General features: G+C 48.1%; 1 pseudogene; it reads right to left on the bottom strand.

Annotated features, from left to right (window-relative positions):
* Positions 1-1,202: 1,202 nt before the first annotated feature.
* On the bottom strand, positions 1,203-2,141 carry LOC133763453 (L-lactate dehydrogenase A chain-like; annotated as a pseudogene).
* Between the last annotated feature and the right edge of the window lie 11,181 nt (positions 2,142-13,322).

Below are 13,322 nucleotides of genomic sequence, written 5' to 3'. Positions count from 1 at the left end.
GCACTCCCAGGCCACAGCAGAGAGCTGGACTGGAAGAGGAGCAACCAGGACACGCCCCAACCAGGACTAGAACCTGGGGTGCCAGCGGAGGATTAGCCAAGTGAGCTGCAGTGCCGGCCAGCCCCTCTATTGTCTTTATCTAAGATACAGCATCCACACTGTGCTTGCACCATGGTTTGCACGAGTATCAGAGCAGCGACTTCTCTTTGCAATATCCTTGACCAAGCTCAGCCTTGTGTAGCCTTCTTTCTGCTAATGAGTCTGTCTTCGGGAAAGAGCTTGCAAAAATCCTCAGCTTCTGTTTTTAGGGCTGCAAATTCCAATAAAAGTTAAAGAAGTCTTGTTGGACCCTAAAAAAGCAGGGTGAAAAATTTCCCACTTCCCAAATATGTGTTGTAAACATAACATATTTTTTTAGTTATAAAAGCAATACAAGCTCACTATTGAAATGTAGTAAATAGAGAGAAGACACACAAAAGTGCCAATTCACACTCTCTGCTCTATCTGTGTAGATATTTAACAGTCAGTATCATACCAGATCAAACTGTATCTTTTTTTTTTTTTTTTGACAGGCAGAGTGGATAGTGAGAGAGAGAGAGACAGAGAGAAAGGTCTTCCTTTTTGCCGTTGGTTCACCCTCTAATGGCCGCCGGGGTCAGCACGCTGTGGCCGGCGCATCACACTGATCTGAGGCCAGGAGCCAGGTGCTTCTTCCTGGTCTCCCATGGGGTGCAGGGCCCAAGCACTTGGGCCATCCTCCACTGCACTCCCAGGCCATAGCAGAGAGCTGGCCTGGAAGAGGGGCAACCGGGACAGAATCCGGCGCCCCGACCGGGACTAGAACCTGGTGTGCCAGTGCTACAGGCAGAGGATTAGCCTATTGAGCCGCGGCGCCGGCTCAACCTGTATCTTACCTGCTTTTTTGATGGACTAATAAGATGATAAAGATGTTCTTCTTGACCAAACTTGAACTAGGATTCTCTAAGTTGAAATTTGGCCCAATTTTGGCACCCATTCATGTCAGGCCTGTAGCTCTAAGTTATCGCACAACTCTTTCTTACTTTGTGTTTGTTTTGTTTTTCACAGCTTCTTTGGTGTTTTCGCTGGTGCAACACTTGGAAAGTTGGCTATGTTGTTTATTATACAGCAATATATATTGCTAATAGTGCATACACTACACAAAACAAAATCCTTTAGAAGAGTTACACACCAGGTGGGCAATATTGAATTTGTCTGTTGGATCCCAGGATGTGGCCAGTTGGAGAAGAAGTTAGACAAGGTGCATTTGGTGATGGAATCAGAAACTGCATAACACTGGAGGAAATTGAATGTACCTGCCTAAGACTCTTCATTCTACTTTGTCAAAGCTGCCACTGATAATACAATGGCCTGAGACATATAGCCTTTTCGTTTAATCACCACATGAGCACTGATAAGTTCCTGGTTGTTGAGCTTTTTTTGCACAGTTCTTTATCTGCATCAGTGCCTAAATCAGGGTGCAGATTCCTTGAGGAGACATAAGCAGTCTTCTCTCCACGCCATCCAGGCACATGAAAATCTTCGAATTCCCCCCAGGACCCAACCATGACAGCTTGGTGGATGGGCTTTCAGTCTCCCACCAGGTAATGGAACCAGGTTGAATTCTAGATTGCAACTACTTTCACTAAGAACAGCTTTTGTGAAAGCCACTTATCTTCCAAGCCACATGGGTCAAGATTTCCACTGGATCAGAAACAAGATGCAATATGAACTTTGGGCTGTGTTTCATGGTGCTGGGAAAGATGAATTTTAAAATGTTCATATTGAAATAGACCAAATTAATGTGGCTTTCTCTCTCTTCTTATTTTCTCCAGCAGTGACAATAACCAGCTTGGGGTCGGCAGCCACATTATAGTCTTTGCCAGAGCCAATCTTTGGTCTTCTAAGGGAAAGGCTGTCAAGCTAGAGATCCATCACCTCTCCTTTCAATTTGTCTTCCACAACATCAGCAAGAGCACATTCATCTGACAACGTCCTTCATGAAGACCCTGATGGCACATGGCCAGGCCAACAGCACCAACACTGACAACTGTCGTCTAATTCTAGGGGGACTGTGCTCCTGTAAGGATGCTCTGAATTAGCTGACCCTTGAGAGTTGCCATACCAGCAACTTTGGGGAGCAAAAGAAACTGAAAGGCATGCTAGGTAGGCACTAGGGTTGCATGGCACTTGGATCCTGACTCAGTGGCAGCAGCTCCAGCACCTGGGGCAAGAATCCTGCTAAGTTGGTTTAGAAAGACTCGCCTACCCTGATATCTGATTAAATCCTCACATTCCATCTTCTGTATATGATCACTCTGGCCTGCTTTCAGCAAGAATCTGGTCAAGTACATTGATCTAGAACCCCCATCCCTCTATACACTGCCCCATTCAGTGTTTCCTACTGGGGTCTCGGGCTACAAACCCCACTTGTCCCTGCTGTATTGCAAATTGAGACCAATTCTGTATCGAGTTCCTTTTCCCCTGTTGCCATAGTGCCTGAATAAAACTTGTATTCCTCCTGTCATTATTGTCCAGCTCTGGTCCTCTTGAGTGATCTTCTCCTGTCGTTATTGGGTCTTGTCCCACATAACCTTCCCTAGCAGGTGCCATTCTATCATGTGGGTGCCTCACAATTATTAAACCTGACCTTTATTGTTGACTATTTAGTCCACTCACAACTTTTCACTACTTCAAACTCTCCTCCTAAAAACATTACGTATTAAATTCCAGTCTATAGTTCAGGACAGAGCAAAACGTCATCCAACGTAAAAAGAGTTTTAAGAATCCTAATTTTGGCCGGTGCTGCGGCTCACTAGGCTAATCCTCCGCCTGCGGCGCCAGTACCCCGGGTTCTAGTCCCTGTTGGGGCGCCGGGTTCTGTCCCAGTTGCTGCTGTTCCAGTCCAGCTCTCTGCTGTGGCCCAGGAAGGCAGTGGAGGATGGGGTCTCGCATGGGAGACCAGGAGGAAGCACCTGGCTCCTGGCTTGGAATTGGCGCAGTGCTCCGGCCGTAGTGGCCATTTAGGGGGTGAACCAATGGAAGGAAGACCTTTCTCTCTGTCTCTCTCTCTCTCTCACTGTCTAACTCTGCCTCTCAAAAAAAAAAAAAAAGAATGCTAATTTTGTGATGTGGGGACAAGTAGCTTATTGACATACACTTAAGCTGATAACTTTGGAGTGAGGACAGAAACTATTTCAAGAGTTTAACATGAAAATATGGAGTCGGTGTTGCTTCAGCAGGTTTGGAAGAGTAGGCACATCCACCTTCTACATGCTAGATAATCAGACATAAAATGGATCCACAGTGAGATGCACCTCGTCCTCAATGCCCCACTATGAATGAAAGGAAGCTGTCCATTGTTTTTTTTTTAACTTTTATTTAATGAATATAAGTTTCCAATGTACAGTTTATGGATTACAATGGCTTCCCCCTCCCATAACTTCCCTCCCACCCGCAACCCTCCCCTCTCCCGCTCCCTCTCCCCTTCCATTCACATCAAGATTCATTTTCAATTCTCTTTATATACAGAAGATCAGTTTAGTATATATTAAGTAAAGATTTCAACAGTTTGCACCCACATAGAAACACAAAGTGAAACATACTGTTTGAGTACTAGTTATAGCATTAAATCACAACGTACAGCACATTAAGGACAGAGATCCTACATGAGGAGCCAAGTGCACAGTGACTCCTGTTGTTGACCCAACAAATTGACACTCTAGTTTATGGCGCCAGTGACCACCCTAGGCTCTCGTCATGAGTTGCCAAGGCTATGGAAGCCTTCCAAGTTCACTGACTCTGATCTTATTTAGACAAGGTCATAAAAGACAGGGTGAGGATAGTAACCAATGATCCTAAGAGTGGCATTAACCAGGTCTGAACAATTATACAGCATTAAGTGGGGAAGAGGACCATCAGTAGAGCCATTGGAGGTAGAGTAGAGGTTATGATCACGAAGGAATGAGGCCCAAGTGCACTAGACAGGGTCTAGAACAAAGGACAGAGTCATTATTAGAGGAGCTAAGAAAGGTGCTATCTAAGCTACAATTAAGTTTTCTGATTGAGAGGCAAATAGAACCTGACAGAAGGGGCTTGAAAATAATCTGTTGGGCTTTCGGCCCTGTAAGTTAAGAGGCCCAGACCTATCTATGTCTTCACATGGGGTAAATCCTAAGGGAGGTGTGACTCTCCTAGGGGAAGGCACTCTGTTGACTTTCATTACTTGGATGGTCTGGGAGGAGAGCTGGCCAGGTAAAGGCAAGTGGCATCTCTAACAAGAAATTTACAGTTCTGCCTCCAATGTTGCTGACCCTACTTGACCATCCCCTCAGCTGCAGTGGTCACTTTGAAAGTTGGGCTGAGTGAAGGGCTTTTCAGCTTAGAGCCAATAAGATCTGTGGCTCTGACCTGGGCATCCTTCGACTCCAGGGCAGGTCCATTTCCAGTAATCCAACTCTTGGCTGGCAGAGCTGCCAGGGCTCTTCACAAGCTGACTTCTGCTGAAGCCCAGGCTTACCACATTGAAAGCCACTGCAGTAGACTGGCCTGTTGGGTCTCCTTGAGGGCAGATCACTGTACAGGTCAGCCATTAATAGGCCTGCCACCCATTAAGGAAGCTGTCCATTGTAATACATGCCATGATCTGTAAATAGCATCCAAATTATTCCCTAGACCAAAACCCAAGGAATAAGTCTCACTAAGGAAATGGTGAGCAGGAATAGAATCTGAGTAGGCAGGGAATTGGTTGGTGACTGAGTGGAAGGCAATTTCACCCTAAAATCCCGCTCTCCACTTAGAACATTGAGACATAACCCATGACTATGATCAAAATCAAGCTGGCTTCCCTGAGGAAAACCAGACTAGGACTGCCAAATCATGATCATTTTATTAGATCGTGTGTTATCTTGAAATGGTAAAACAAGCCTTTGAACTTGGCACACTGTGCTGTACTCCCTCTCGTCCACTCCCAGCTGCTTGGCTTCGCCAGCCTGTTTGGTCCTTCTGCACACTTTCCAAGGCAGCCCTCCCCACTCCAATACCACTGTTCCTCCAGAAAGAACAACGCAAGCCTCAGCTTCCTGGGGAGACCTTCCTTGACCCCACCAAGAAGGAGCTGGAGTCACCAGCCCCGAAGGAGCAGACTACTCCCTGCTGGCATCGCCAGTGATTCCTACACCTGCCTCGCGTGTAAAGTAGGCCCTCTCAGACCAAAGCAACTTGGCAAAGACAGAATCTTGAAAGACAGCTCTTGGCCCAGTGTTGCTGCTGCTTGATCACCAAGCAAGATTCTCATGCTCTGGTGGCAATGACCTTAACCTCCAGCTCTTCATCTCTGAACTTTTGAAAGTTGGCAAAAGGATTTGAGGACAAAGGCAGAGTCCAGAGGAGTTATACATTTATTTTTAAAGTTTATTTATTTATTTAAGAGGCAGAGAGAGGGAGAGAGGGAGGAGGAGAGGGAGGGAGGAAGCGAAAGTTCCCATTCACTGATTCACTCCCCCAGGTGGCTGCAATGGCCAGGGACGGGCTGGGACAAAGCAAGGGGCTCGGAACTCCATCCAGATCTCCCATGTGGGTGGCAGGTATTTGATTACTTGAGCCTTCAGAACCATCTCTCAGGGTCGGCATTGGTGGGAAGTTTCAGTCCGGTGCTGGAGCTGGGGATCACACCCTGGTACTTGAATGTAAGACAAAGGAGCCTTAACTGTGTCTTAACTGCTAGTCTAAATGTCAGTCCTCTACACACATTTCACTAGGACGTTAACCGTACCCTATCTGCAGCAGCCACGTGGCTGACGGGTGTCCTCATGTGAGCTGCCAGTTCCCCCACCCCGACCTAGGGAAAAATCCCAACTTTAGGCAGCAGGCTGTGGAGGTGGGGTCCTCTGCCCTCCAGCTGGTGCTCCAGCTGGTGTCTCTGACCCTTATCTGTGCATCCCACATCTTACTCCACATCTCCAGTTCTCAGAGTTTGAGTTTAAAGCCCACTCTTAAAAAAAGAACAAAAACAAAAAACCTCAACCTTCATAACGCAGCTGGCCAGTCGCTTGGGCCTCTTGATCAGCTTTCTCCATAATCTGGGAGTGGAGATTTCAGACTCTCAGTGTCCTCTGCCACCTGATTGAGAGAATCATTTCAAATTCCTTTTGGCAGCAGACAGAAGCTCCTTCTCAGAGACTTGGCTGGAGATGGATCACCCGTTCCTTCCTTGGGACCCACAGCACCTCAGGAGCTTTCCTGTTGACCCCCCAGTGCCTACACATTGGGACAACACCAGTAGTGTACATATCACTGTGTTTCAGTGAAGAATGTCCATACTTGTTTGGGAGCTCCCAAAGGGCATGGGACCATCTCTTTATCATCTTCAAATTCTCAGCCTTGAGTGTGGAGATTGCAATCCTCAATAGACATGAGTTCAAATGAATAAGTGAGTGAATGAGCAAATGAGGTTGGCTCAAACGGGACAAAATGCCTGGAGAGGTCTGGTGTACCGAAGGTTGAGTTCATCATTCTCCAATCCCCCCTCTGCTGTAACCCCTCTCACATGATCAACAGTCACTGAGAGGTGCTTCTCTTTGTCATTTATTTTTCCTCCCTGTCCCCTTTTCTGGCTGTCCCCCATCTCCATCCCCCCCAAAAGCCATCAGATATAAACACACAAACCATCTACTTACATAAGATTTCTTCCTGAGACAGCCTCTCACCCTAGTAAAGTCACTCGGCACAAACAGCAGAGCAGAGACTGTGCAGACTGGACAGGAATACAGGACATACACAAGGCAGAGAGCAGGCCAGGGCCCCCAGGTTGAGGTCTTTGCAGGACAGCCCAGCTGCCTCCACCATCATTTCCTTGCATGGCAGCTCCCAAAGTTATCTGGAGCACACATTAAGAAGCTTTCTCTGTTGAAGTGCCAGACTGCTCCTCACCGGAACCCTCAGAATCATTTTTCTCACTGGAAATTATCTCATGGCACACAGCCATGCAGCGTTTTAGCTCTTTCCAGGGTGAATGTCACCAAGCACAGGTGTATCAGTCAGGATGGACAGCAGCTTTATGCCCTGTAACAAACAGCCCCAGCTCTCAGAGGCTCCTATGATGCCAGAGTGTATTATATTTCATATGCTTTGCCCACCTGCTACACTGTGCGTGTCCCCTCCCCCCAGGATCCATGCTGATAGGACTGTCAGATCTCTCAGTATCTCCAGCAGTAACAGGGGACAAAAGATGGACAGCATGACAAATCCCACCCTAACTCTTACAGTTTTTTTTTTTTTTGACAGGCAGAGTGGACAGTGAGAGAGAGAGACAGAGAGAAAGGTCTCCCTTTGCTGTTGGTTCACCCTCCAATGGCCGCCGCGGTGTGCTGGCACCGCAGGTGGAGGATTAGCCTATTAAGCCTCAGTGCCGGCCCTAACTCTTACAGAGTTTTTAACAGGAAGGGGCATCCATCCCTTCTGTTCATATTTCTCTGGCCAAGGCCAATCATTGGCCATGTCTGTATTGAAGCGGGTGGTAGCTCTATCCCAAGCCCATCAACAGGCTGCATGAGCACCACACACTGTGTCTTCCCTGCGGTTGGAGCTATATGTTTGATAGGAAGAAAAAAAAACTTTTGCTTACCCCTGAGGGAAAGGGTAGAGAGAGATTGTTGTTTTATAGAAAAGAAACAAAGCCCCGTGGTACATCATGAGAAAACAGTGAGAACTGGATGGAATGGTGGGCTCAGGATCCTGAGCAGGTAAAGGGGGCCTGCACTCTGTCTAGGGATAGGGAAACAGGACCCAAGGGGCATGGAGGTGGAAAGGGAGAAGAAGGAAATGAGAGGCCAGAAACAGAGCAGACGGTAAGAGAGGACATTTAGAAAGTCCGGCTATGGGGGTGGGATAAACCCTCCTCCAGCAGCGCCGTCTGCTTCAGGAGCATGGTTTGTGGGTTTTGAAAGGGACAACATGCTGAGGCTGGTCCCAGGGCAAGCGCAAGGTGAGGCCAGAGGCTGCCAAGGAGGCCCAATTACTGTCTACAAGCCAAAGTCAAGTTTCATTTTGTTTTGTTTTCCTGATCTGGCTCCAGCTAACGTATCCTTTACTCTGCACCACATCCCAGCCCCTGCCGCGTGCTTGCGCTCTATCCCGTTGTCCACGCCGACTGTGCCTGCTCAGCACTCTTTGCCTTGTGCCTTGGAGCTTCATAAAGACGGCCACTGCCATCACACTACTGGGTGCCAGACTATCTCCCCTAACAGACCCTGACCTCCCTCCCTGAGGCCAGGGGGCAATCTTTCCTTAGCCCAACTTTTGGTCCCCAGCTTCCATCACAAGGTTTATCAGGAAGTTAGCAAACAGAATGACACTGAGCAGTCATGTTGGTGACAAACAGCATTTGCCAAGCCCTTCTGTGCTGGGGGCCCTATGTGAGAGGCTTGTGTGCAAAATCCTTTCATCTGAACAACCATCCTGGTGACTATCATTAGCCCATTCTACAGATGGAAAGGTTGAGGCCCAGAGAGTAAGTAAACAGCCCCAGCCTGCAGGGCTTTGGAGTCAGGCTGGCCTTGATGTGAACCCCTGGCTTGTCACTAACTGCACTCCTAACTCAATCTCAATTGCTTCTCCAAAGTTCTCAGTACATGATACCTGGTGGTGAGGCTGAGCTCTGAGCTTAAGTCTTCCTGATGCCAAAGGTTATGCTCTTAGACAGGAGCCCATCGAGCCGGTCACCAAACTGCCAACCTTTACTTCCAAGGCACCACAATTCCAGCCTCCTGAATGTCAAGTGTGACCATGTGACTGAGCACCAGCCAGGGAAAAGTGGGCGGAAGGGGTGAATACCACCTGCAGCTCAGGGCTATAAAAACTCCCTGTGCAGTTCCCATGGTTCCTCCTATCCTCACCCCTGCCACTGTGTGAACACGAGGCCTCAGAGCTGTGGAGGAAAGGAGCCACGCGATGCCTGGTGATTTCACGAAGCAAAGTCCCCCAACTCCCACCTACCCTGTCCCCCACCCCCAACAACTCCATGCCTCCTTGCAGATATAAGCAAGAAATAAACCTTACAAAAAAAAAAAAAGAAAGAAAAGAAATAAACCTTACTTCACTACGCCATTGAGATTTAGGTGCTGATTATCGAAACAGTGCTCAGTGCATTATTGACTTTAAAGCAGTATTGGGGGTGACAACAAAGTTGCAGGAGTTGCTTTCTGTTAGCTGGGGTAGGAAGAGGGTCCCTTGGCATGCCAAGAAGACATTGGCTCACACACTTGACCATGGGCACCTGGCAGGCAGGCCGCTGCCTGGAGTCCGATTCGAGGTGCTGGGCAAATGGGTAAAGGGAACCTAAGAGAGCAGAGCCCGACCCCGGGAGCAGCTCAGAGTGTGCCTGAGAAGGTTCTTCTCACTTCCAAGGACAGGCTATGGTTCCGAGGGCCCTTCTAGAATAGGAAGGAGTCAAGGCTCCTGAGCAGCATGTGGCCAGGTGGGAGAAATGCTTGCGTGGCCATCGTGGGACTGGCAGCCCGGGCAATCCAGAGGGTTCCTCTGAGATCTGGCCGCGTCCTTTCTCAAACCATCTGCCGAAACTCAGGCTGGTGCTGTGTCCCCGAAGCTGGCGTTCCACTGCTGCCCTCTCATCTTTCTCTGAACTCTCCACTCCCTTCCCCCATTTTTCCATCCTGAAGTCCCCATGCTTGGGAGAGATCAACCATCCTCTGGGGAAAAGAACACCCTAAACCTACGAGCAGACCATCCCTCTGCCACCACATTGTGCCCACGTATTTGCATGTCAATACCCAGAATACCCTGCTTGGCCATGCCAGGGCCACTGGACAGTTCTTGCCAGCGTCTGGAGCTGGGAGCTGGCAGAGGTAGGTGTGCCTCCAAGGCAATGTGTTTGCTTCCACGCCAGCTGAAGCTGAGAATGAGCTGCTTTGCCTGCAGCCTTGGTCCCCTTGACAGGGTTCTGGAGCGCAGCTCAAGCTGGCACACAGCAAAAAGAAACCCAGATGCACGAAGAATCCATTTTTAAAGCTGTTTGACCAGCTTTCAAGGTCCCCACACTGCTTACTAAGTCCATCCACCCACACGGTCTGCCCACATTCCAGTTCAACCCAGCCCAGAGTCCAAGAATGTATCCTCTCTTTACCACCACAGGCTGCAAAAGAACCTTCTGGAAACTCAAATCTGGGGAGTTTTACACCTCATCCTCCCATCACTTCAGGGTGCAATGGCTAATTCTTTGGACTCAGAGAGGGCAAGCAACTTATGAAAAACCACACAGGCATGACCAGACCCTACCTGGGTCCTGGTGTCTGGAGAAGTGTCGAGAAGTATTGGCTCACAGCTCCAAAGGGCAACTTGGGAACAGCCAACATCTCCAGTTCATGGAGAAAGGGAGATTAAATGTTTAGTGGAAATAAATACCAGGAAAAATCAAGAAAACAAATATAAGGAATGGTGGTGGTGGTGGTGGTGGTGGTGGTGGTGGGGTGTGTGTGTGTGTGTGTGTGTGTTGGGGTGGGGGTGGGTGTAAAGAAAAGGAAAAAGAATACTAAATGGCACACAACCTCCATGTTCCACATCAACCAAAAAGGGCTTCTTTGGTGCAAAGTGAATCTGACAGATTTTGCCCCATCTTCCTGCCCCTCTAGGGAAAAAACACTCCGTCTCTGACTCGGGCAGATATTTCATAATCATGCAGTTAAACCGACTGGGCTCACTATGTGTCTAGTACTGTGGTGGCAATTGGGGACATGCCAATACTTGTGCAAAGTGGTACCTTCACTTGTCAGGGTGGCCAGTAAGCCCCTTTCCTTTCTGCCATACTCCCAGAGAGAGCAGCATGTGCCCCTGGTTACCCACGCTCCCTCCACAGGGCAGCAGTGCTGTTACCCAATGGCATCAGCGTAAGAGTGACCTCAGGGGCTGCACTGCTTGTGTTCAAAAGTGGGCTCTGCTCCTTCTCAGTGTGGGCATCTCAGAGAAGTTCCTTATCTCCGTGCCTCAGCTTCTTCATCTGCAAAATGGAGCCGATCCCAGAGCCGAGTGGAGATGAAGACTTAAGGAGTTAACACATATACGGCTCTTAACACAGTGTCTGATCTGTGTCCAGCCCTTGATAAACATTAGCTATTGTTATCATTGCAGCTAGCCATACATATTAACAAAGTCACTGCCAAGCGTAAGGAAGCAGCAGCCAACGGCCACAGAGCTGAGCAAAGCTAAATGGTTTTCACAGGAAACCAGATCATGGATTTGGCCACTACTGATCTGATGAGAGTAGACTCAAACCCGATCAGTACTGGAAATCAAGTAGACCAAGGGAGAAAGGCATGATTGAGACAGTGTTTAAATTCCATTTTAAACATGCATGTGAACGGACTGCTCTTGCTAGCGTGAGCCAGTTCCTGAGTTTCTGTGCAGCAGAAGATCTGGAAAGGGGGCAAGGATCACAGAGGGATTCTGAGTGCTGCAGCCCAGAGCCAGGAGAGGCAGGGGTTCCAACCCTGGGTCATTGTAACTCTAACTCCTTGAGAAAGGTAATGGGTGGCCATGAACAAATGTTTTCACACCCCTGACTCCACCCTCTCCTGGGTGTCTTCCCACCTGCCCTCCCCCATCCCAACCCTCAGGGCGGGGTACAAGACAGAAGGATTTGGAAGGCTGAGCCCCAAGTCCCAGGAAAACTCCTTTCTCTGTTCCCCTGGATTAGAAGATTAGGAGGAGAACAAAGGGGCAATTCACCAGTAGATTCTGCAATTCTCCCACGTCCGACTCAGCAACCACCAAGTTCCCACCATCTCAAGTGGCCAGAGAGAGGGTTGGAACCAGCTGGCTGGCCTTAAACAGTGTCTTTGTGCCAATGCCTTCTCCCAGAGGCACAGCTTGCCTTCCTGCGCCTGCAGCTTGGGGTAGAGGGAGTGAGAGGGTGACTGTGTGTGTGCAAGTTTCTTGCTGGAAATCAGAGGTAAGGAAGATAGGTACTGAGGCAGGAATTTCCCTCACTGATCTCCTATTCAGAAGAATGAGTGAATCCCACCCAGTTTTCTTACATTCAGAAGACAGACAATGAGTAGGGAAGGTGAGATCTATATGATGATACAACCCTGTCCCATTGCCAACAGAAATACCTGGAAAATTGAGAAAGAAACATATTTTCCACAAATTCATCATGGGTTGAGTTTTGGTATGCATCTTCCAGCTTCTTCTCCTATGTATCTTGTTAAATATATATAATTATTATCATATAACTTATAATGTCTTGGGTCCTATAATGTCTTATCTTTCTTAGCATTGCATCAAAAGCATTCTGCATGGCCTACCTTCTTCCCACGTGGCCTCCTTATAAGGTAAAACTCACTGTGAGGACGGATTGCTGCAGGGGCTCAGGACAACTCACAGTGTGGGAGGGAAGGCTGCTGTCACCACGTATAAGCTTCTGCAAGGCCACTTCCAAGTACAATATGGAAGGCATAGTTTTTTCAGTTGCTTTTTGGTCCAAGTAAAATAAAAGGAAAGTAATGAAAACTGAAGCCGTAAGGGAAATTGTGCTGACTATGGAGATGATTATAAATGATGAAAGTTCACTGGATCTTTCTGCCCAGGGTGAATTGTGGCCAGTTCTTCCTCCATGCCAAGAGATATACAAAATGTGGCTCCTCTTACTGAAAGAGTATAGTACTTGACAATTCTTAATGGATCTTTTTTCAATTTCTGCTTACCTCCATTAAAGTAATTCACACATAGTCCCATCTCCTGGAACCACACCCTCCTAACACTTCCCAAACATATACATCATCTCTCTTCCTCACATTCACCAGCCTGGGTGTGTTCCAAATGAGTAGCATGGAAGGGATCCTAAAAACATTGCTTTTCCTCTGGAATTTGGGGTTTGTTGGAAAAACATAGCTTTGAGCAAGTGTTAGCATCTCCTGTTTCTGTCTGTCCTTAGCTTTTACCTTCCTGTTCTCCACGTACAGAGGGAGTGCCAGAATGGGCCAGAATACAACACTAAAAGCCGAAATGTGTTGGCTGACCAAGAGAGAGTTCTTAGAGGCAGCAGGTACTGATTTGTTGACAGAGTAACCCTTGGGAGGTGAGGGTCCACGTTGGGGTAGAAGGCCTATGTGGAACAGAGAATCTTCCAACTTGAACCAAGAGGATTTTTGTTAAAGATTTATTTTATTTATTTGAAAGACAGAGTTACAGAGAGACAGGGAGAGAGGTCTTCCATCCACTGGTTCACTCCAAAGGTGACCGTAACAGCCGTAGCTGCGCCGATCCGAAGCCAAGAGCCAGGAGCTTCTTCT

This window comes from Lepus europaeus, chromosome 1, assembly GCF_033115175.1.
Source record: "Lepus europaeus isolate LE1 chromosome 1, mLepTim1.pri, whole genome shotgun sequence".
In the NCBI taxonomy this organism is placed as follows: Eukaryota; Metazoa; Chordata; class Mammalia; order Lagomorpha; family Leporidae; genus Lepus; species Lepus europaeus.
This window is presented reverse-complemented; position numbering and strand designations above follow the sequence as displayed.